This window comes from Gekko japonicus, unplaced genomic scaffold (assembly GCF_001447785.1).
Source record: "Gekko japonicus isolate JY-2015 unplaced genomic scaffold, Gekko_japonicus_V1.1 scaffold164, whole genome shotgun sequence".
In the NCBI taxonomy this organism is placed as follows: Eukaryota; Metazoa; Chordata; class Lepidosauria; order Squamata; family Gekkonidae; genus Gekko; species Gekko japonicus.
In genome coordinates, this window is record NW_015159714.1 from 1,547,416 (window position 1) to 1,568,195 (window position 20,780).

A 20,780-nucleotide genomic window follows, 5' to 3' on the forward strand; every position below is an offset into this window, starting at 1 on the left:
TTATCCAACCTCTTTGTATCTTACCAAGTTAAAACAGGTAAAAGAAGTAAAATAAGAAGGCAATGCTTGTGGGATGTGCAGTGCATAACTTGGAGGGGCTGATTTCATTACGATTCACCCGCTTGCTTCTCCTGTTCAGTTGTTTCTTTTTAAGGCAGTGGCTTCTTCTCTTCCGTCTATTTCAACTTAGATGTCTCAGTTTCTCGATTTCAGCCGTATCTGGTTTGTCAGACATATTTGACACGATTAATCAGCGATGCTTTGCACGCACAGATACAACTCTGATCTTTACAGAAGCTGCTCCGGATGGTAGTATCCAAGCTGTCTGAGTCTTGTTGTTTGAAACGGAATTATTGTGGGTGAAAATTTCTAAATCAGCAAGGAGCCTATTTCATAAATCAGAAATTCATTTAAGAAAATGGGAGAGATGAGTCACATGTAATTATTTCTAAATGCATTGGTAATGACTTGATAGGCTCCTGTATATTGCCACCTTTGGCCCTTTTTGTGCATGTATCATCATGGCGAGTTGCTTTTGCTTATCTGTGTTTACCTTTCAGACTTCTCCACTTCCCTTTCATCCCTTTGCCATGAAGTGTATGTAAATATCGCAGATCGAGATTGATAAGCGTTGGTTTAACAAGGCTGTTGCTTTATTGGGTTATAGGCTGGTCTGTATTAGATATATCTGATTATATTGTGTTCGAGAGGCATTATTTGCACCCAATGTAATTACAGTTGTGTTGATGCCTGCATTGTGAAGTCCATCTCCCTTGACTGCTGATATTTGTTCTTGCCAGCGATCTGTGCCATGCGGTCACAGTTTGCCAGGAAATGGTTCTAAAATAAAGGAAATTAGTTTTGTGAATATTAAAGCAGCATATAAAGAACTCACTTTATTTGATTTTGTTCTCACTTTTAAAAGTGGACACATTTAAGTCAGGTAACTAACTAGAAAGGTCAGATGTATTACAATAAAACCAAAGCAACCTACAGTGTTTCCAATGTCAACCTGAACGAGAACTAACCTTGCTATCCTATGCATACTTATTTGAATCTAGGCATGATGAAACACAGAGTAACTTTGAACTAAATATGCATAAGATTGGGCTGTAAGGCTACTGCCAATTTGGTGTAGTGGTTAGGAGTAGTGGACTCTAATCTGGAGGATTCCCCCCTCCTCCACGTGAAGCCAGCTGGGTGACCTTGGTTCAGTCACAGTTCTCTCAGAGCTCTCTCAGCCCCACCTACCTCACAGGGTGTCTGTTGTGGGCAGAGGAGGGGAAGGTGACTATAAGCTGCTCCGAGACTCCTTTGGGTAATGAAGGGTGGGGTATAAAACCAACTCTTCTTCACCCACTTACTGGGCAGTTGGTCCCTTCAGGGTAGTCTAGGGCAGCTGCCCCAGGCCTTGAACTGGTGGGGCTGCCAATGGCCCCACCTCCCTAAAGGGGATGGGGAAAGAAGAACAGTAGACACCCACTGCCCTGCCCCAGTCTCAGTCTGGCAGCTCCACCATGATGACCACTTCCACCCCACCCACCCCCATCCAGGGTTCAGGCAGCCAGCTTCCAGCAGTGGTTCCTTCCTGTCTTGCACAGAACAAGTGTGAGTCCTTGCTAGGCTCCATTGGTGGGGCCGATTCTTGGACTTTTGCCCAGGGCCTCGGAATCACTAAAACTGCACCTGGGCCCCATTTAATGCAGCAGGCTTTTCTTCTGAACAAACAGATATGGCTGCAGTCCTTGGATATATATTCAATTTAGATGAATTGAACTTCCAAATAATGTGTTTTACATAATCAACTGAAGTAAATGGCGAATCCTATGTGAGTTTAAAGGTCATGTAATATAATATAAAATATAAAATGGATTTTGCTAGGTGATGAAGATGATCCTGATTATAGACACGATTTTGGGGGGGGATCTGAGCTAATCCTTGAGTCTTATCTGTGGAGGCATTTCATGAATGCCATATAGAATGCTTTGAAATCCATTTGTATCCGCCTTATGCACAACTCCTCATGAAAGTTATATTTGATTTATAAAAGATTGTTTTCCCATTGCAAAAAAAAATTGGCAATTTTTGTTTCCTGGTTTTTCCATGGTGAATATAAGCATCCATGTATCTATAAAGACAGAAAATTGTAATTGGCAGGGTTTTTTATAGACAATTCAATGCTACTCACGCCATTCCAGTCCCTATATTCTGTATGCCCAGATGATTAACTGTTGTTCACCAGCAAAAAATGCCCAGTTGGGAGAAAACCTGAAATAGAGAAAACTTGCTCAACAGCATCTGTAGGACTATAGGAATAAATTTATCCCTGCTCCATAAACACTTGGACATTTATGGGCACATAATGCATTTATTGCCTGATAACCTAGTGTGGCAGTGGGTCTATCTATTTCCCGACCATTATTCTGCTCACTGAAATACATCTCTCATGCTTCTTTACTAGAGTCCACATCCATAGAGTTTTTAAATCCTTGTAAAATTAATTGTAAGGTGGCTACAGTAGGGAGCAGGATTAAAATACCTCCATTGCTCTTTTGTTCAACCCGAGTTGATTAACCAAAAGGTTGCTGACTTTTTCTGTAGAATGATGGGAGATTAATCTTGGCATGAATGATATCCTGCCATTGTGCTGCCTTTATGCAGTGGCTTCTACCTAGTGAGATGATACGAGGGAAAATCATGGTTCTTGCATTATAAGCTTGTATCTCATCTCAATTATGCCACAGTTAATTTAGAAACAAAACAAGTGAGGTTCATATCACTGCAAAGTTTTAAAGATGTCCGTAAAGACTGAAGAAAGCTTATTGAAATGTCTGCAGTAATGCACCGTTCTTTTCAATGTCGTGTTAGCAGTGGCTTTTCATTCAGGACTGCATGATTGCTATGTACACAAGACATTAGAAACGCGAACTTCCTTGCCTTCAATCTCTCTTTACACATACTTTTTTACCAACATGGCTGCTGATGCCTCCCACAGTTGCTTCCATACATTTTCAGGCAGGAGACTGTCATGCTGTGGTGGAAAGTGGTGACAAGTCACAGCTGACTTCTCGTGACCCTGATGTACAGAGGTGGTTTGCCATTGCCTGCATCTGAGTAGCAACACTGGACTTCCTCAGTGGTCTTGCATCCAAGTGCTACCCAGAACCAACCCTGCTTAGCTTCCAAGATCCAAGAAGATTGTATAAGCCTGTGCCATCCAGGCCAGGGCAAGTATAACTACATGTAAATGACAAGAAGTCTTAGGTATCTTTTTAAAAGAATTGAACAAATTCATGGACTTGGTATGCATCAAATGTCATTAGCCATTATTATGAACTGTATGTGTAGACTCCGTAGGGAACATGTGCTGGGCACATAATAATTAATAATTATCGTATGGCATTGTGTGTAGAATAGCCAGGAGATTCTAGGATTGTCTTGCAGCTGCAAGTTCTAGCTCTTACAGTCATGCTAATTGTGCTGGGCACAAACAAGTGAAGAGTTCAGTCCATGGTTTTCTTGTGAGTTTCCAAAGGCATCTGGTAGACCACCAGGATCCTGGGCTCTGCAGACATCAGGCCTCATTCAGCAAGTCAATAGGGATGTGCATTTGAAAAGTAACCCATTAATCAGAATATACCATCTTCATTAGCCTCCGGGGTGTAACTAATCATTACTGCAGCTGCATACACTGTAAATATGAACTAGCAGACATCACAAGGCATCTTTTTTATTAAATGGGGTGGGGGAGATTTTGACTTTAGTTCAACGGTGGAGATAAGGCATTAGAACTTTCATCTGAAGATGGAAAAATCAATTAGATGTTCAACAAATCCTGGTAATGGTGTATGATATGGCCTCTTGATATTACCCTTTTCCATTTATGCTGTCAATTCCATTTCATTATTTACAGTGCAATCCTAAACAGCCCCCCCCCCATTCCTGGTCTATTGAAGTCAAAGCCTTAGAAGGGTGCAACTCTTGAGCTCTCAATTTTTCAAAGGTAATGAAATGTGTGGATAAGCATTCAGAGTAAAATGGTCTTAAATAATTTAATAATCTTTCAAGAAGAATCTTTACATTTGCACTTTGTTTGGGAACAATAATTTTAAATATTTTTAAAAGGTTATCCTCATAAAGGGCTAGAATGTATAGGTGCATCCACCCACCCAAATGCTCAGATTAATGGGGGCAGCATTCCTGCAGGAAGCTGTCTTGTCTGTGGTCGGTTTAGCAGGCACCCGTGGCCTTGACATCGACTGGCTGTTTGAGGGTGCCAGTTCCTCTTGTGTTTGCTTGTTGGTTTAGAAAATGTCTGTGGCTTCTCTTCAAAAACCTGCTTGATGCAGCTTTTACTTGTATCAGGGATGATATTTATCGTTGCTTAGATATGGCAGTAGTTTTATGTTTTGCAATAGCTGTAAACCTTCTGGAAGAACACGGATAGCTCCATTGCAGTCATAAACAGAGTAGCCCCCTTCTAAGTGCATAGACTTCAGTGGCTTTAGAATCCTAACTCTGTTTAGGATTGCCCTGCATCTAAAGCAACATGCCTTCTTAATAGTCGCTAGATCAGTGTTTTTAAAAAGCTTTACATAGTGAGCACTCACTGGAGAAGACCCTGATGCTGGGGAGGATTGAAGGTCAAAGAAGACGGGGATAGCAAAGGATGAGATGGTTAGACAGTGTCATAGATGCAACGAACATGAAGTTGAGCAAACTTCAGAGGACGGCCGAAGACCGGAAGGCCTGGCGTGATCTGGTCCATGGGGTTGCGAAGAGTCGGACTCGACTGTGCAACCGAACAACAAAACATAGTAATGATAACATGGTTGTTATATATGTACCCCCTAATTTTCAGGTACAATTAGAATAAAAGCACATATCACAGGAAGTCTGTATAGAGTTACACTTTTGGCAGTGCTCCGGAAGGAAGGAAGGAAGGAAGGAAGGAAGGAGACTAATAAATGTTATAAATAAATAAATAGGGAGGGAGGGAGGGAGGGAGGGAGAAGGGAGCACATCAGCCCAGATATTTGGGCTTGTTCTTGTCGCAATATGACTTATATTCAACTACCCTTGCATAGAAGGTACTTAAGAGTTTTCCCATGTTCCATTCCTGAAGCTCCTTCTGACCCAGAAGGGTCATCCCCAGAGTCATAGGACCCATGCAGAGGAATAGCTGCACTGGTTGGGGTGGGCTGGAGTAAGGAAGAACAAGGAATAGAAATCACCCCTGCCCTCATAAAACTATACTCAGAACTCATAAAAACAAATTTATATGTGTGTGTATGTATTTATGTATATGAATGTTTGTGTGTGTTAATTTGTAGCGTTTCTAGCAAATTATGTTGTAAACAGTGTATTTCTTCTCTGTTCAATCATGTATTTTAGTAGTAACTGTGGCTTTGATCCTAAGCCTTACTTCCATTTGTGCTGTGTAGTGGGGCTGATCCTCCACTACCGATCCTGTTCTTCTGGTGCTGGGACCTCTCCTCTACTTTACTGTTCGAGGTGGGAGCTGAAAAATCTCTGTAGAAGATCCCCTGAGGAAGCTCATTGCGAAATGTGCAGGGAACCATAAGAGCTAAATAAACTCTCTACCTTGCATGGTGTCCTTTTTTATATTTCCTGCTGGGACCTTCCCTTTGCATGAGACCAGCATTTTCAAAGCACCGGAAAGTACCTGTTGCCATTGCCTCTACCATGAACAAAGACGGATGCAAATGGAAGCAAGTCCTAGGATCCATGCCTGTGTTTGAAATATTTATGTGTTTGTAAAATATAGATTTCTAAAACTCTCAAAAAGTGGAAGAAAACCATGTAACACCTCTTTTTGTGTGTGTGTGTGTCTTACCCCTATAACTTATTCACAGCAACATATTTTGAAAGTTTGTCATGTGAGTTTGCTTAACGTTCAAGTGTTCTTGTTTAATTATATATATCGTGGTGCTAGTTAGAATAGAGGAAGGGGGATGGCAGCCATCAGTGTATGGTTGCCAGTCTCCAGGTGGGGGCTGACGTTCTCCTGGAATTACAAGTGAACACTGGACTATATAGATTACTTATTTATTGTTTATTTATTTAAAACAATTGTTCCGCTTCACCTGGAGAAAATGACTGTGTTGGAAGGTGGACTGCATACCCTACCAAGGTCCCTCTCCTCCCTAAGCCACAGTTTCCCAGGCTCCACCCTCAAATATCCAGGTATTTCCAAACCCAGAGGTGGCAACCCTACATCAGTGTGACGTATTTGCCCCATGGAAACTGATAATCTTAAACAAATCTAACTGTGAATTACGGCATACTGAATGCTGTAGCAGATATGTTGCCATGTGCAGTATTTGAAAGTCTCTGAGCCAGAATAAATGTTCCAAGCATACCAGATAGTTTATTGCGGTGTGTGTTGCGGTCTTTCAGATAAGTCTACATATATACTGGTTGTGATTTGATGCTTTTTGGGGGGGGGGGCTGTATGTATTTATATTTTAAAAATGTATCTAGGCCCTGTTAATTTATTTTACACAGCCATGATGTAATCGTTAAGAAGCCATAATGAAGATTGAAGGTTTAATAATGCCAAGTGTTACGAATTTCTATTTAATCATTCCTAAATTGATTAGTTACTGTTGCCCTCAAATGCCTAGCCATTGAAAGGCAAGGAGCTAAAGATACAAACGGGAAAGGCTGAAGTTTGATGGATGTGGCTTTGGTGCAGTGGTAATTGAGTTATTGAATTTGCTCATCTTCCAAATGATGTTTGCATTGTCTCAGCCACATGTGTTTAGGGCCAAGGGAAGGTCATTAGGAGCTTCAGTCCGGGGGCATGTTTAGGTTAAAGTGATTTTGAACAGCCAGTATTGAAGTTAGTCAATTAAAATAAATAGCACAGCCAATATGCTATGGGCGGTTGGGGGGGGTGAGGAGGAGGAGGAGGCATGTCACACACTGGTCAGTGCTCAGGTCCCAAAGGTCTATTTAAAATAGTCTGAAGGTCCTTTAAGTAAATGTCTACTCCTAGCCTCAGGCTCTTTAGCCCATGACAAATGGCTGCTCTAACCAAGAGGCAATTTTATTTGGAAGGTGCCTGTGAACAAATCCCTCACTTTTACAGCTAAATCCAGGATTTAACAGGGCCAAAGTAAAACATTAAATAAGCAGATTTTCCAGTGTAATGAAGGAGAATGCTTAAATAATGGACTTGTTTGGAAGGAATATCTTTTCCCCCCTCAACAGGTACATCCCTTCAGAAGGAAACTGACAATGGCAGAGCCCAACAATTGAAGTTCATTTCTTTATTAGGGCTAAAGCTAATTTAGGTAAGACACCCCTGTCTCAGCTGTAGTTATTTACTAGAAAGCCTGATTGAGGTCACCCACATGCAGCTTAGTTGCAACTAAGTCTTCAGATGACCTGTGAGCCAGCAGAGCACTGGCATAAATGGGACATCACACTGTTTTTTTGGAAGCAGATATGCCATTGCAAATACTTGGGATTGGGATTTACAGCTGTAATAAACCCCAGATGCATTAAGACCCATATGGCCAGATTCAAGGGAAGAAAGAAAACTTCCTTTAATAGTTTTGTAGATCAGAGAATTTTGTCAGGTTCCGATTATCATAAAAGATGCTGATTTTCCCCCACTCCTTTTCAATTTTTTAAAGATATGGGGAAAGTTGGTCAGTCCACTTTATTGAAAATTCAGATTGTTCACCTCATTGCACAGGTGACCCTGGTTGACATCTCAGTTCTCCATTGTATTATTGTAATTCTGATAGCATATACACCTTTTAATTTACCCAGAAGGTTCCTGGATGGCTACTGGTAGCCAGGAGCAAGCTAGACTGAGCCCTGGTTATGCTGGCAGTTCCCCCGGGGCCACTTGGCTCTGACACGGTCAGTGACGGCAGTGTGCATGTGCTTGCTTGTTGCGTGCTCCCTCACTGTTATAGGCTGGGTCTGAGGTGGCTGACTGGAGATCTCCTGGGATTACATCTGATCTTAAGGTGAGAGAGATCAGGTCACGTGGAGAAAATGACTGCTTTGGAAGGTGAGGTCTGTGGCATTGTACCCCATTGAAGTCCCTCCCCTTCCCCAAACCCTTCCCTCCTCAGGCTGTACCCCTGCAAACGCCAGGTATTTCCCAGTCTGGAGCCGGCAACCCTAGTCTGAGGTGAGTGGCCCTGGGACATTTCAATGACCCAATCCATCACTCACTGATAAAGATTATTCTTTTGTTTTTAAACTTGAACTGTATTGAAAAGAGTACTTGTTTTACAGAAAGGGGGGGGGAGACAGGCACACACATAAACATCGTAAATGAGGTAGTACGGAAAGCCACCATAATAGGAATGCTACACAGAAGGAATCTCCTTCATTTGGGAAGAGGCTACGATGACCCACAAAGGGTTTATGTGCATTTGAATCAACCCTTACCCACCTATCCATAGGAACACAGTCAATACAATTACATGCAATAATATTTTCAGAGAATTCTTCATACACATGTACTGGCAGAATGCCAGAGTGGGCCTTCTTTTGAAGTTTCTTTGTCACCTTCTTTATCTTAGATGTATGATACATTCTGGAATCATTCAGGAAAGCCTTCTATGGTTTCAGCTGTTCCATTGGGCTCTCTCTAGAGGATACTGATACTGTATGAATATTACTTTGTACCTGATTTCTGTCTGCTAAATGTTATTTAAATCACAATAGTTCCTAATCCTTTAGAGGGGGAAAATGCTTTAATCAATAAACATTTGATAAATACATAGCTCAGGGCTACGGCATCAACTGATGCTTGGTAACTGTGGGACTATCTTGCCACTTCTGTGGTGGACCCTTTTATAAGTTACTAACTTTCCCAAGCATCGGGTACATTCATAGTTAAAGGCAATTGTACATTAAGTATGCAAAGTTGGTACAGCTTGTCATGAACCAGTAAAATAAAGGCTATTTTCTCAGCTTGAATAAGAAAGTCAGAGTAACAGCTAACACTGCTGTATTCTGAATGCAGAAGAACAAAGTCATTATTTAATACATATAGAGCTCAGGCTCTGTAACAAATTGTTAACAAAAACTGCAATGAAAGGCAATTAAAGATGGACTCCCACGCAGGCCCCACTGAAATGAATGAAGGTTGTACATCAGAAATATTTGGGAAATTGCAATCCCCATTTTGTACATTTTCCCTCTAAGAGTCATCAACTAAATTAGGTTTTGGGATGCTTAAATACAAAAAGGCACTGCTTTGTTTCTGATTAGTTTGTCTTTCAAAAGTAGGGCTGCCAAGTCCCCCCAGGGGGCGGGGTTTCCCCCGCCGAAAGAGCCCCAATATGCCGTTCTGGATCCAGCCGGCGGGGGGAACCCCACCCCCAAAGTGGCCAGATCAGGCCGACGTGCCCAGCGCAATGATGTTGCCCGGAAGTGACATCACCACGCTGAGCACATCACCGGGCAACGCTCTAGCAATCGCCCTGAAAACTCTATGGTACATCACTTCCAGGCGACATCATCGCAGTGCGTGTGAAACTCCAGGACCAGGTCCCCCCCCCCCCACTATGCCAGGTAAGAGACTTGGCAACCCTTTTCAAAAGCCATATCTCCCCTCAGTGCCTGGCTGAAAGTTGAGGTGACAGATCAGGAAGAATTGTGTGATTTTTGTCCCTCACTGGTATGGCATTGGTGGTTACCTGGATATCACAGTGGTATGAGATTATGCTGTAGGAAAGTGGCTCCCACACAAATAAAACTATGAAAGAAGCAATTGGTAAGGATCACTTGAACTAATGTCTCAGGTGCTCCAAACAAACTACTACTAGTTACAATAACTTTTTAAAAATTTACAGTGTGAATCCTGAAGATTTGGACATCCAGAGACTAGTAGAAAGATTTGATACTTCTCTACTGGCTAAGCAGGATGTCTTTCATCCATTCTTAACTTAAAGGTCATAACTCACTCTATGCTGGCCTGCCCTTGAGACTGACCCAGAAGCTCCAACTGATCCAGAATGCAGTGGCACAAATTCTGACAGGAATTCTACGGACGACACATATACAACCGGTGTCATTTTGAGACTATTTTAAGAATTTATTGAATGTATTTAATGAATCTATTAATTTTAACTTGTAGTATTTGATTTTAACTTTTATTGTACATCGCCCAGTACACAGGGGCTGGGTGATTTATAAATCTAAAATATAAATAAATAAATAACTTGAAGCTGAGCAACAAAAAATTACTCACCTTTTGATAAACCTACATTTCAGCGGGTTGGATTTAGGTTAGCCAGGCCTACTTTTGAGACTCCCAGGAGCTTTGGGGAGTGGAGCCTGTAATAGGGTAGGACCACTGATGCTGTGACATCATTCCTATTCCCCCCCCCCATTTTTTCCTGCTGTTCACTTGGTTGAGCATGGGCAATTGAGGGTGAGGGCAGGAGCCTGCTTCCCATAGGCAGCAGGCAGGCACGTGGCAATCCTAAATTTCCAACATACAGATTGTATTCAAAAGGGCCTTTCTATCCATGAACAGGCTGCTTCTAGGAGCAACAGCCCGTTCTTTGACAGATAAACTTTTTCTGCAAATGGAAAGCCACCTTGGATCCAACACCATGGTTTGTTAATTTTTTTTTAACGTGTATTAAAAAAATAAATTTGTTATGAGAGACTCTCTTTTCCTCTTAGGGTAGGATAAACCCTTGTGCAAAAAGACTAAGGCACACCACATAAATATAACATTTCCCCACACACACACTTTTAGTGTTGGAGAGAAATACACAATTCTCACCAGTCAAAGTTTTACTTCAAACACAATTTGTACCTTAAATGCATCCTGTGTAATTTCTGCATTACTTTCACACATTTTGCTTTGGACACCGTATGCCATATTGTTTAAAATATTGTTAACAACATGTATGTGTTTTTTGTCTCTTCATGAAACACTTCTAACCCTAACAAGTAGGAACAAAGATCCGAAAGTATGATTACACCACTCCCTGCTGTGAAGAGAAGATGGTACCTTTGTTACCATGAAGCTTTACAAAAATCACACAGAACTTATCTTTAGCCTTTTTCTCTTCAAAGGTATTACAAATCACAGCATAGATACCACATGAAAGGAAGAGAGCAAAAGGAGGAAATAAACATTTAAGTGATCTAATTTTGTTCATCCTTTCATGTATGTCAAATATGCTGTGTCACTGATAAGGTGGGTGACCGTGATATAATAATAGAAGATTAATTATTTGACCTAATAAATAGCAACCTAAATATAGAAAGCTATTGGGGATTTTTGCACATAATATCCAATATATTTTTTTACATTACTCTAGCTGTACTGTCACCCAAGGCTGCATCTAAGATGACAACCAGGCAATTAAGGAAAAATGTGTCCGGGCTATGCCCCTGTCAGCCTGAATCATGACCCTTCTTTTGGCAGGCTCATGCATGATTCTTCTCCCCTTGGGGAGGGGGGGCAGTGCTGTAGACAATAGCCAACTTTCCAGTTGACATGATATGTACATTTTCGTGCAAGCATGTCATGTTAGTGATATTATGCCCTTATTGGGAACTGGGCACATTGCGCTTCAGTAATGTGGTATTTTAATTGGCTGTTAAGGGTTGTTTCATGAATAATAGTGGAAGCCAGACTATTTGGAGCGGATGGGGTGCACAGTTTCTTTGGACTTACCATATGTATACATAAATTGTTTTAAAAAGTTGTAAATTTTCTATCCATGAACAGGCTGCTTCTAGGAGCAACAGCCTGTTCTTTGACAGAGAAACTTTTTCTGCAAATGGAAAGCCACCTTGGATTTCTCTGATTAGAAAATAAATGTGCACCTTGGTGGGGGTTTGCCTTCTGAGCAAAAAAAAAAGTTGACAGCACAGCACAGGAGAGGCAATCTTGAGAGACAGACCAGGAGGATTGAGTCTATGCTATAGCAAGGCCAATAGACCTTTCTGTTCTATTGTGGGGGGACACGAACCCCCACTTCCCACTAATATAACCCTTGGACTCTATATCCTAGGTAGGCTATCCCTGTTCTAAGGGATATCAAGTTACATGTTTCGCTGTTAATCATTTCATTCTTAATGGATGAGGAACATACATCTTCAGACTACTACCTATGTGGTTGCTTTTAAATAGTTTCATGCAAGAGAAGAGCTTTAATGTTATTGTCAGCTTGTAACTGATAGCCCCAATGCCGCGTACTGCTGCTGCCCATTCATATTTTTTGCTTTTTTAAATTAATTGTACTGTGCTGATTATTGTGAATGGATCTTAATAGAGAAAATGATACTGCCACCTTCTAATAAATAATTTTATCACATCTGCCACTCATAATAGAATTTGCAAGAATTTATGATTTACCTAACTATCCCTTATGTATTGAAAAGAGCAATAGATGAAGGGGGTATGTCAAATACCAGAATAATAGTTTCTGTTCATTTGTAGCAGTCCATAGTTTTAGGCATCAAATAAAGTAGGCTAAAATCTATGAAAGCTCACCCTACAATAAATTAGCATACTTCCACAATGCCTTTTTTTCAGGACAAGTCAAAATCATTAAATATTTCCCTTATGTACAAGTTGCTGTTTAGATGCTGTGTTGTATCATGATAGCATAAAAGATTTCTTTGAATGTTGGTTTTGAAGAAGAGCAGATGTGTATCTGATGCACACTTAATCCCACCAATTTACCCTGTAATTCTTGCCTGCTACACCATCAGTGGCCATTATGGGTCAAACAAATCTGTGTTGTGTAGAAAGCAGGAGTCACCAAAAGAATCTCCATGTTGCCACCTCTCAGAGTTCATAGTGCAGCAGCGTTGAACTGGTAGCATAAGTGTCACAAAGTGCAATCCTAAGAACACTTTCCTGGAAGTAAGCCCCACTCACTAGACTTGAGTAGGATTCTGAATAGACCTGCTAAGGATGGCACTGTCAGTTTCTGGTTTGGTTGAGGGCAGCTCCCAAACCAAACCCTGAACCAAGCAAAAAAATGCCCCAAACTGAACCAGCCAGTTTGAATCCCCCTTTCTCCTGGCTGTGACCAGCCAAGGCTGAGAGAAAATGGGGGATCAGCTGGGAAGGGTTAAATGGCTGGCAACTATTTCACCCATCCATTTTACTTCCCCCCACTTTGTAATGGGGGGAGCGAAACTGACAGGTTTAATGGCTCGCAGCCCTTTAAACCTAACAGCTGATGGTTGGACCGACCCACTTTATTTATTTATTTATTTATTTATTTATTTATTTATTTAACATATGTATACACCGCCCTCCCTGCCAACGCCGGCTTAGGGCGCCTTACATAAAAGAATAAAAACACATAAGTAAGCTATTTAAATAATCCCAAATCCATATAATACACTCCAACATTAAAAGGTGCGAGACATTAAATAATACTTTTAAATTATTATTATTATTAGATGGTGGCAGCCAACCTTCAGTAATCTAACCTAGCAGTCAACCCATGGATCTAACCTTTGTGCAGCTGACACAGGCTGTTCTGATGACTCCAGGGGACAGACTTCTCTGCCATTCCAGCTATTGGGGGCAGCTCCTAGTTGGCCTGGTGGAAGAGCTCTGTCTTGCAGACCCTGCAGAACTGCATGAGGTCCTGCAGGGCTCTGATCTCTTCTGGGAGCTCATTCCACCAGAGAAGAGTCACCACCAAGAAAACCCTGACCCTGGTTGTAGTCAGCTTGGCATCCTTAAGACCGGGGAGAGCCAGTCGGTTTTGGGATGCTGATCGCAGTGATCTCTGGGGAACATGTGGGGAAAGGTGACCACTCGGGTATCTAGGTCCCTGACCATAATGGGCTTTAAAGATAAGAACCAGCACCTTGAAGCAGATTCAGTATGCTATCGGCAGCCAGTGCAATGCTTTCAGCACACGCTGAATATGCTCCCGCATTGGGAGGCCCATTAGAAGCCTGGCCACAGCATTTTGCACTAGCTGTAGTCTCCAGATTTGCGACAAGTGCAGCCCCATGTAGAGAGCATTACAGTAGTCCAATCTCGAGGTGACCGTTGCATTGATCACTGTTGCCAAGTCTTTGCATTCAAGGAAGGGAGCCAACTGCCTGATCAGCCAAAGATGGTAAAAGGCAGACTTTGTGGTGGCTGCTACCTGGGCCTCCATTGTTAAGGAGGCATACAAGAGCAGTCCCAAGCTCCTGACCTCTGGCGCTAGCACCAACGAAGCCCCATTGAGTGGGATCCCTACCCTCGGCCCACCCCAACTCAGGCACAGGACCTCCGTCTTCATTGGATTCAGTTTCAGTCGGCTCAACAAAAGCCACATCTTGTAACACCCAGTCCAGATCTTCCAGTTTAGAGTCCGACTGGCCGCCCAACAACAGAAAGAGCTGGGTATCATCTGCGTACTGGTGACATCCCAGCCCATGTCTCCATGCAATCTGAGCAAGGGGGCACATGTAGATGTTAAATAGCATTTGGGACAGCACCGCCCCTTGAGGCATTCCACAATATAGTGGGTGCCTTCGGGATAGCTGTTCCCCCAGCGCCACCCTTTGTCCCTCACCTTGGAGAAAGGATGCGAGCCAGTGCAAGGCAGGCCCCTGGATTCCAGTGTCTGCGAGTTGGTGGATCAGTAGCTGAAGGTTGACCGTGTTGAACACTCCCAAGAGGTCCAACAACAACAGCACTGCCAATCTGCCCCCAATCCAGATGCCTCCAGAGATCGTCTGTGAAGGCAACCAGTGCCATCTCCGTCCTGTGGCAGCCAATTCAGCCTAACAGCGGGGCACGTGCACCCTTCCGCTGTTATGCTGAAATGGCTCTATGTGTCTATTTCACAGCAGTGGGAAGTGAAACCCACTTGCAGCCATTTCACCAGTCTCTTTCACTTCACTCTACTTCCAAGTGGGGGGAAGTGAAACCAACCAGTGGAATGGCTCACAGCCATTATACCTAACAGGTCAGCTGCAGACTGGTGCTACTTAGCTGTTAGCTATAAATGGCCCCAACAGCCCTGAACATCAATTCGGGGGCTTTGGACCAGGCCAAGTGCATACCAAATTTTGGCTCATGAACCAGTTCATGCCCATCCCTACTCAGAATCATCCTTTGGGTCCCTACCATCCATTAGCTTTATTACTTTTATGTAACTGTCCCTCTCTATCATTGTCTTCCAGCAAGACGTCTGTTTTGTTGGGCATTTCCTCACAGACTCTCCTTCCTTTTTATGTGTTTTTGTGTTCTATTTAATTGTGTTTTAATTGCTTTATAGATATGTATTTTTAAAGCCAGCTTTAATGTTTTGGATTGTTCACCGCCTTAGGGACCCAAAGTTGAGTGGAAAAGTGTCATAAAAATAAATAAATAAAATAAATACCCAAAGCAATCATCAAGTGTAGGATAAGAGATGGGATTGGCAGTCCATGTGGGCATGATTCAGTCACAATGTGCATGATGTGTATGGATCCCAGCTACTTGAATAAACTTGTAGTTTCTTTTGTGGGGGGGGGGCAAAGGGGAATTTTTTTATATATTGCATTTTCTACACACTACACACTACATAAGAACATAAGAGATGCCAATGTTGGATCAGGCCAAAGGCCCATCCAGTCCAACACTCTGTGTCACACAGTGGCCAGAAATACCAGTGCCATCAGGAGGTCCAGCAGTGGGGCCAGGACACTAGAAGCCCTCCCACTGTTGACCCCCCCCCAAGCACCAAGAAGACAGAGCATCACTTGCCCCAGAGCCCCTAGCTATACCTTGTGGCTAATAGCCACCGATGGACCTCTGCTCCACATGCTTATCTAATTCCCTTTTGAAGCCGTCCATGCTTGTAGCACCCACCACTTCCTGTGGCAGTGAATTCCATGTGTTAATCACTCTTTGGGTGAAGAAGTACTTCCTTTTATCCGTTCTAACCCGACCGCTCTGCAGTTTCATGGAGTGCCCACGTGTTCTTGTATTGTGAGAAAGGGAGAAAAGTACCTCTTTCTTTACCTGCTCTTTCCCATGCATAATCTTATAAACCTCGATCATGTCACCCCTCAGTCGTCTTTTCTCCAAGCTAAAGAGCCCTAAGCGCTTTAACCTTTCCTCATAGGGAAAGTGTTCCAACCCTTTTATCATTCGAGTTGCCCTTTTCTGCACTTTTTCCAAAGCTATAATATCCTTTTTAAGGTGTGGTGCCCAGAACTGCACACAGTATTCCAAATGAGGTCTCACCATTGATTTATATAGGGGCATTATTATATTGGCTGATCTGTTTTCAATACCCTTCCTAATAATCCCCAGCATAGCATTGGCCTTCTTTATTGCAGTCACACACTGTCTCGACATTTTCAGTGAGTTATCCACTACAACTCCAAGATCTCTCTCTTGATCAGTCTCTGCCAGTTCAGACCCCATCAATGTGTATTTATATTTAGGATTTTTGGCTCCAATGTGCATCACCTTGCACTTGGCCACATTGAACCCCATTTGCCATGTTGACGCCCACTCGCCCATCCTTGACAGATCCCCTTGGAGTGCCTCACAATCCTCACTGGTTTTCACCACCCTGAACAACTTTGTATCATCCGCAAATTTAGCCACTTCACTGCTTACTCCCATCTCCAAATCATTAATGAACAAGTTAAAAAGCAGTGGACCAAGTACTGATCCCTGCGGTACCCCACTGCTTACCACCCTCCACTGAGAAAATTGCCCACCTACACTCACTCTCTGTTTTCTATGAACTAGCCAGTTTTTGATCCATAAAAGGACTTGTCCTTCTATCCCATGATTTTTGAGCTTACTTAGGAGCCTTTGATGAGGAACTTTATCAAAAGCTTTCTGGAAGTCAAGGTAAATAATATCTATTGGATCCCCCTTGTCCACATGTTTGTTCACCCCCTCAAAGAACACTAACAGGTTAGTGAGACAAGATCTTCCCTTACAGAAACCGTGCTGAGTCTGCCTCAATAGGTTTTGTTCATCTATGTGCCTACTAATTCTTTCCTTAATAATGGTTTCCACCAATTTACCCGGTATCGACGTCAGACTGACTGGCCTGTAATTTCCCGGATCTCCTCTGGAACCCTTTTTAAAGATGGGAGTGACATTAGCTACCTTCCAATCCTCAGGAATGGAGGCAGATTTTAAGGAAAGATTACATATCTTTGTCAGGAGATCTACAAGTTCACATTTGAGTTCTTTCAGAACTCTCGGATGTATGCCATCTGGGCCTGGTGATTTTTCAGTTTTTAAGTTGTCTATCAGTTTTAGGACCTCCTCTCTCATCACCTCAATCTGACTCAGGTCTTCCAACACCCCTCCTGAAATCAGTGGTTCTGGAGTGGGCAAGCACTTCTCATCTTCCACAGTGAAGACGGAGGCAAAAAATGCATTTAGCTTCTCAGCCATTTCCCTATCATCCTTCAATACTCCTTTTACCCCTTGGTCGTCCAAGGGCCCCACTGCCTCCCTGGCTGGTTTCCTGTTTCTAATGTATTTGAAGAAAGTTTTATTGTTGGTTTTTACGTTTTTTGCTATATGCTCCTCATATTCCCTTTTTGCCTGCCTGACCTCAGACTTGCATTTTATTTGCCATAGCCTGTGTTCCGTTTTATCAGCCTCACTGTGACTAGCTTTCCACTGCTTAAAGGAATTCTTTTTACTTTTTACAGCCTTTGCAGCCTGCGTCACCGCTCCCTGATTTGGCTCAAAGTATTTTTATTTTCGATTTAAAACTGTTTTTACAGTTTACTCATATGGGGGGGAGAGCTTGAAATCTCCTCCCCCCGTGCTTCAAACTTAGGCACTTCCAATTACTACCAAGGCTCCATTCGCTTATTTTCACCTGAGCTTTGCTTAACTCACAGTTTGTAGCCTTGGAGGTCTTTTGGAAGTCTTTTTAGAAGTTTGATCATGCTCGCTTGCTCCAGCAGTCGTCTTTGGGCGCCATGCTGGCTCCGAGGCAACGGTACCTATCAGGAAAGAAGGTGAGCCTCAATTCCTTGGGTGTCCCCTTGGAAGAGGCTCTCCTCAGCTCCCCAGGCTGGGGGTCCGGGACAAACTTGAACCCCTCCCATCAGCCGGGTCTCGGCGCGTCTCCATCTAAGCGAGACGAGACGCGTTAGAGCGGCAAAACACTTAAATCAGCATAAACTTGTAGTTTCATTCAGTTCTTCACTAACAATCTTCAATTAATTTTTTTTGGCTTTTAGGTCATGTTCACTAGGCATTTTGCCGTCCTTTGCTGCCGGCATCTTCAGTAGTCAGACTGTTGTTGTAAAACTAATGAGCATCTTCACTGTTTGTGATCTCATGGCTTCATGGCATATTGAGTAATTTAGTAAAAGGCAACCACAAATGCTACAGGCTTAGGAAAATAATGCCAGTAGTTCATGTTTCAACCCACAAAGATGTTTCTCAAACCCACCTTTCATCTGCTGTTGCCACCATAGTTGTCCTACTCACCGAAAGAAAATTATTTCTTTTTCTTTTCATCTCAGTGACGGTCATGGGGTTGAATACCATGGATCCATTCTGCTAGCAGAGGTTCTCTCCTTCAGAGGATGGAGCTGTCCCCTGGAGCAAGACACTTTTCACAGAAAGAGTTCTCCACTAACAGAACGTCCCACAGCAGTTTAGCAAAGTTGTGTGTTTTATTTATAAATCTTAGAGCTCTAATATATGTACTATAATTAACAAATAGCCTTTTTTTTTTGGCAAGCAGGGTGAAATTACTTTTTCCTAATTAGTCTTCTGACAGTGTTTACATGGTAAAGAAAGAAAGGAAAAAACTTCACCTCGAATTTCAAAGGGGTGTATCTCAGCTTAATTCTGCTAATGGCAATTAACACAGATGGCTTTAAAAAAGTAATTATCTCTTTTCGTTTTCTGCCACCTGTCACAAGTGAACTGTTTTCTTTAATTGCTCCAAATTACTCTTAATCACACAAAACAGATACTTAAATCAGAGTAGCATCTTGAAGCTCAGGAGGAAGATTTAACACCTGACTGACGAGACTTTGAGAAAGAATCATGGTGGCATAAGGTACAATCCTTTGCTACTTGCTGCATGAAGCAGAAATGCATGTAAATTCCTGGTTTAAACGAAGCATAACCTGTAGAGGATAACCACCCATGGGGAAAAGTCAGAAGGGATCAGCTTCTTTCGGTTTGAGTGTCAGACAAGGAACATCTGGAACTTCCCATGTCAGAACTCCTCTAGTCTTTAATCTTGCTAAGGATAAGGAAAGGGGCAAAGAATTAGAACTTTCCCCCTTCTCCCTGCCATGGTGTTCTCCTTGTTTATATGACATCTGCAGTGAGAAAAGGCAACTTTTCCTTGCACCCCTTCGGTATCGTATGTTTGTGTTTTTCACAGCAGGGATCCCAGTGGGGTATCCATGGGCACCATGGTGCCTGCTGACACCTTTCCGGGGTACCTCAAAGTGTTTTAAGGAAGTACATGGTGCCAAGTGGAGTTTTTTGCCCAGCAAGGATTCTAATTGGTGATTGGAGATTCAATTGGCTGTGCAAATGTTTAAAAACATTGCTTTGGTAGCAGTTGCCCTAAAACACAAGGATCTTCACTGTGTGACTGAAAGTAAGCTGCAGCAGCTTTGCCTCCTGTTACAGCCATTTTGTGGCAGTCATTTTGTGCTGTGCCCACCACACTTTCTCAGAATTCCAAATGTGCCCACAGGCTCAGAAAGGTTGGGGACTCCTGTTTTACAGGTTTGATATAATACCACAAAAAGAAGGGGAAACCAGTGAAAAATAGGCCGTGATATACTTGTAGGCTAAACCATCAAGTACAGTAATGGTTTGGTAGGACCTATTTTATAACTAGTAAAGGTAAAGGTTCCCTTGCTTGAAAGCCAGTCGAATCCGACTCTAGGGTTGCGGTGCTCATCTCTGTTTCAAAGCCGAAGAGCCAGCGCTGTCCGAAGATCTTTCCGTGGTCATGTGGCCGGCATGACTAAACGCCAAGGCGCACGGAACGCTGTTACCTTCCCACCGAAGTGGTACCTATTTATCTACTTGCAGTTTCTTGCTTTCGAACTGCTAGGTTGGCAGGAGCTGGAACTAGAGACAGGAGCTCACTCCGTCTTGCGGTACCCAAGTCTCGAACTGCTGAACTACTGACCTTCCACATCCTGCAGTTCAGCGTCTTAACCACTTGAGCCACCACAGCTCCTATTTTATAACTAGATAACCATATAACTTATGTCTCAAAATGGTGGGGTGGGGTGAGATGCCTTCAACAGAGATCTGATAAAATATAATTTTGGAATGTCTCCTGTCTTCCCAAGCTATTTTCTATTGGCATTATAAAATTCATTTAAGTGTTTCTTGAGACTGAGTTGATAAATATGTTCTCCTTCTGACTGTTACCAAACCACTGCAACAAAAACCTTTACAAGGCAGTGGACAGTAGAAAAGATGACTGCAACCAGTAGGGTAGCTGTGCTGATGTACTGCAGACAAATTAACACTCTCCTTGTTCATTAAAGACTAATTAATTTATTGTGGCATAAAGAGCCAGTTCATCAGGCGCGTCAGACAAAAGAGGCTCTGCCTTACCAAGGCTTATGATGATATAATATACAAGAGGGGGACCCGCGATACTCGCGGGGGGGGAGAGAGAAGAGCCCCGTCTCCTCCATCCTCCCCCCATCTCCCCGAGGCGGCGGGGGCGGCGAGGCCGGTGTTCGCCCCCCGCCCCCAGGCCGGTCTTCCTCCCCCGCCCTCCCTCCCTCCCTCCCCCGCCCGGCCGGGGGGGGGGGGGGGGGGGGGG

General features: G+C 43.0%; 1 protein-coding gene and 1 pseudogene across 1 annotated transcript in view; one reads left to right on the forward strand and one right to left on the reverse strand.

Annotated features, from left to right (window-relative positions):
* The window catches only part of PDZRN3 (PDZ domain containing ring finger 3), a 275,915-nt gene that overhangs the window by 167,964 nt on the left and 87,171 nt on the right, over positions 1-20,780 (forward strand). The gene's annotated exons all lie outside the window — the stretch shown is intronic.
* Positions 108-244, reverse strand: LOC107110588 (annotated as a pseudogene).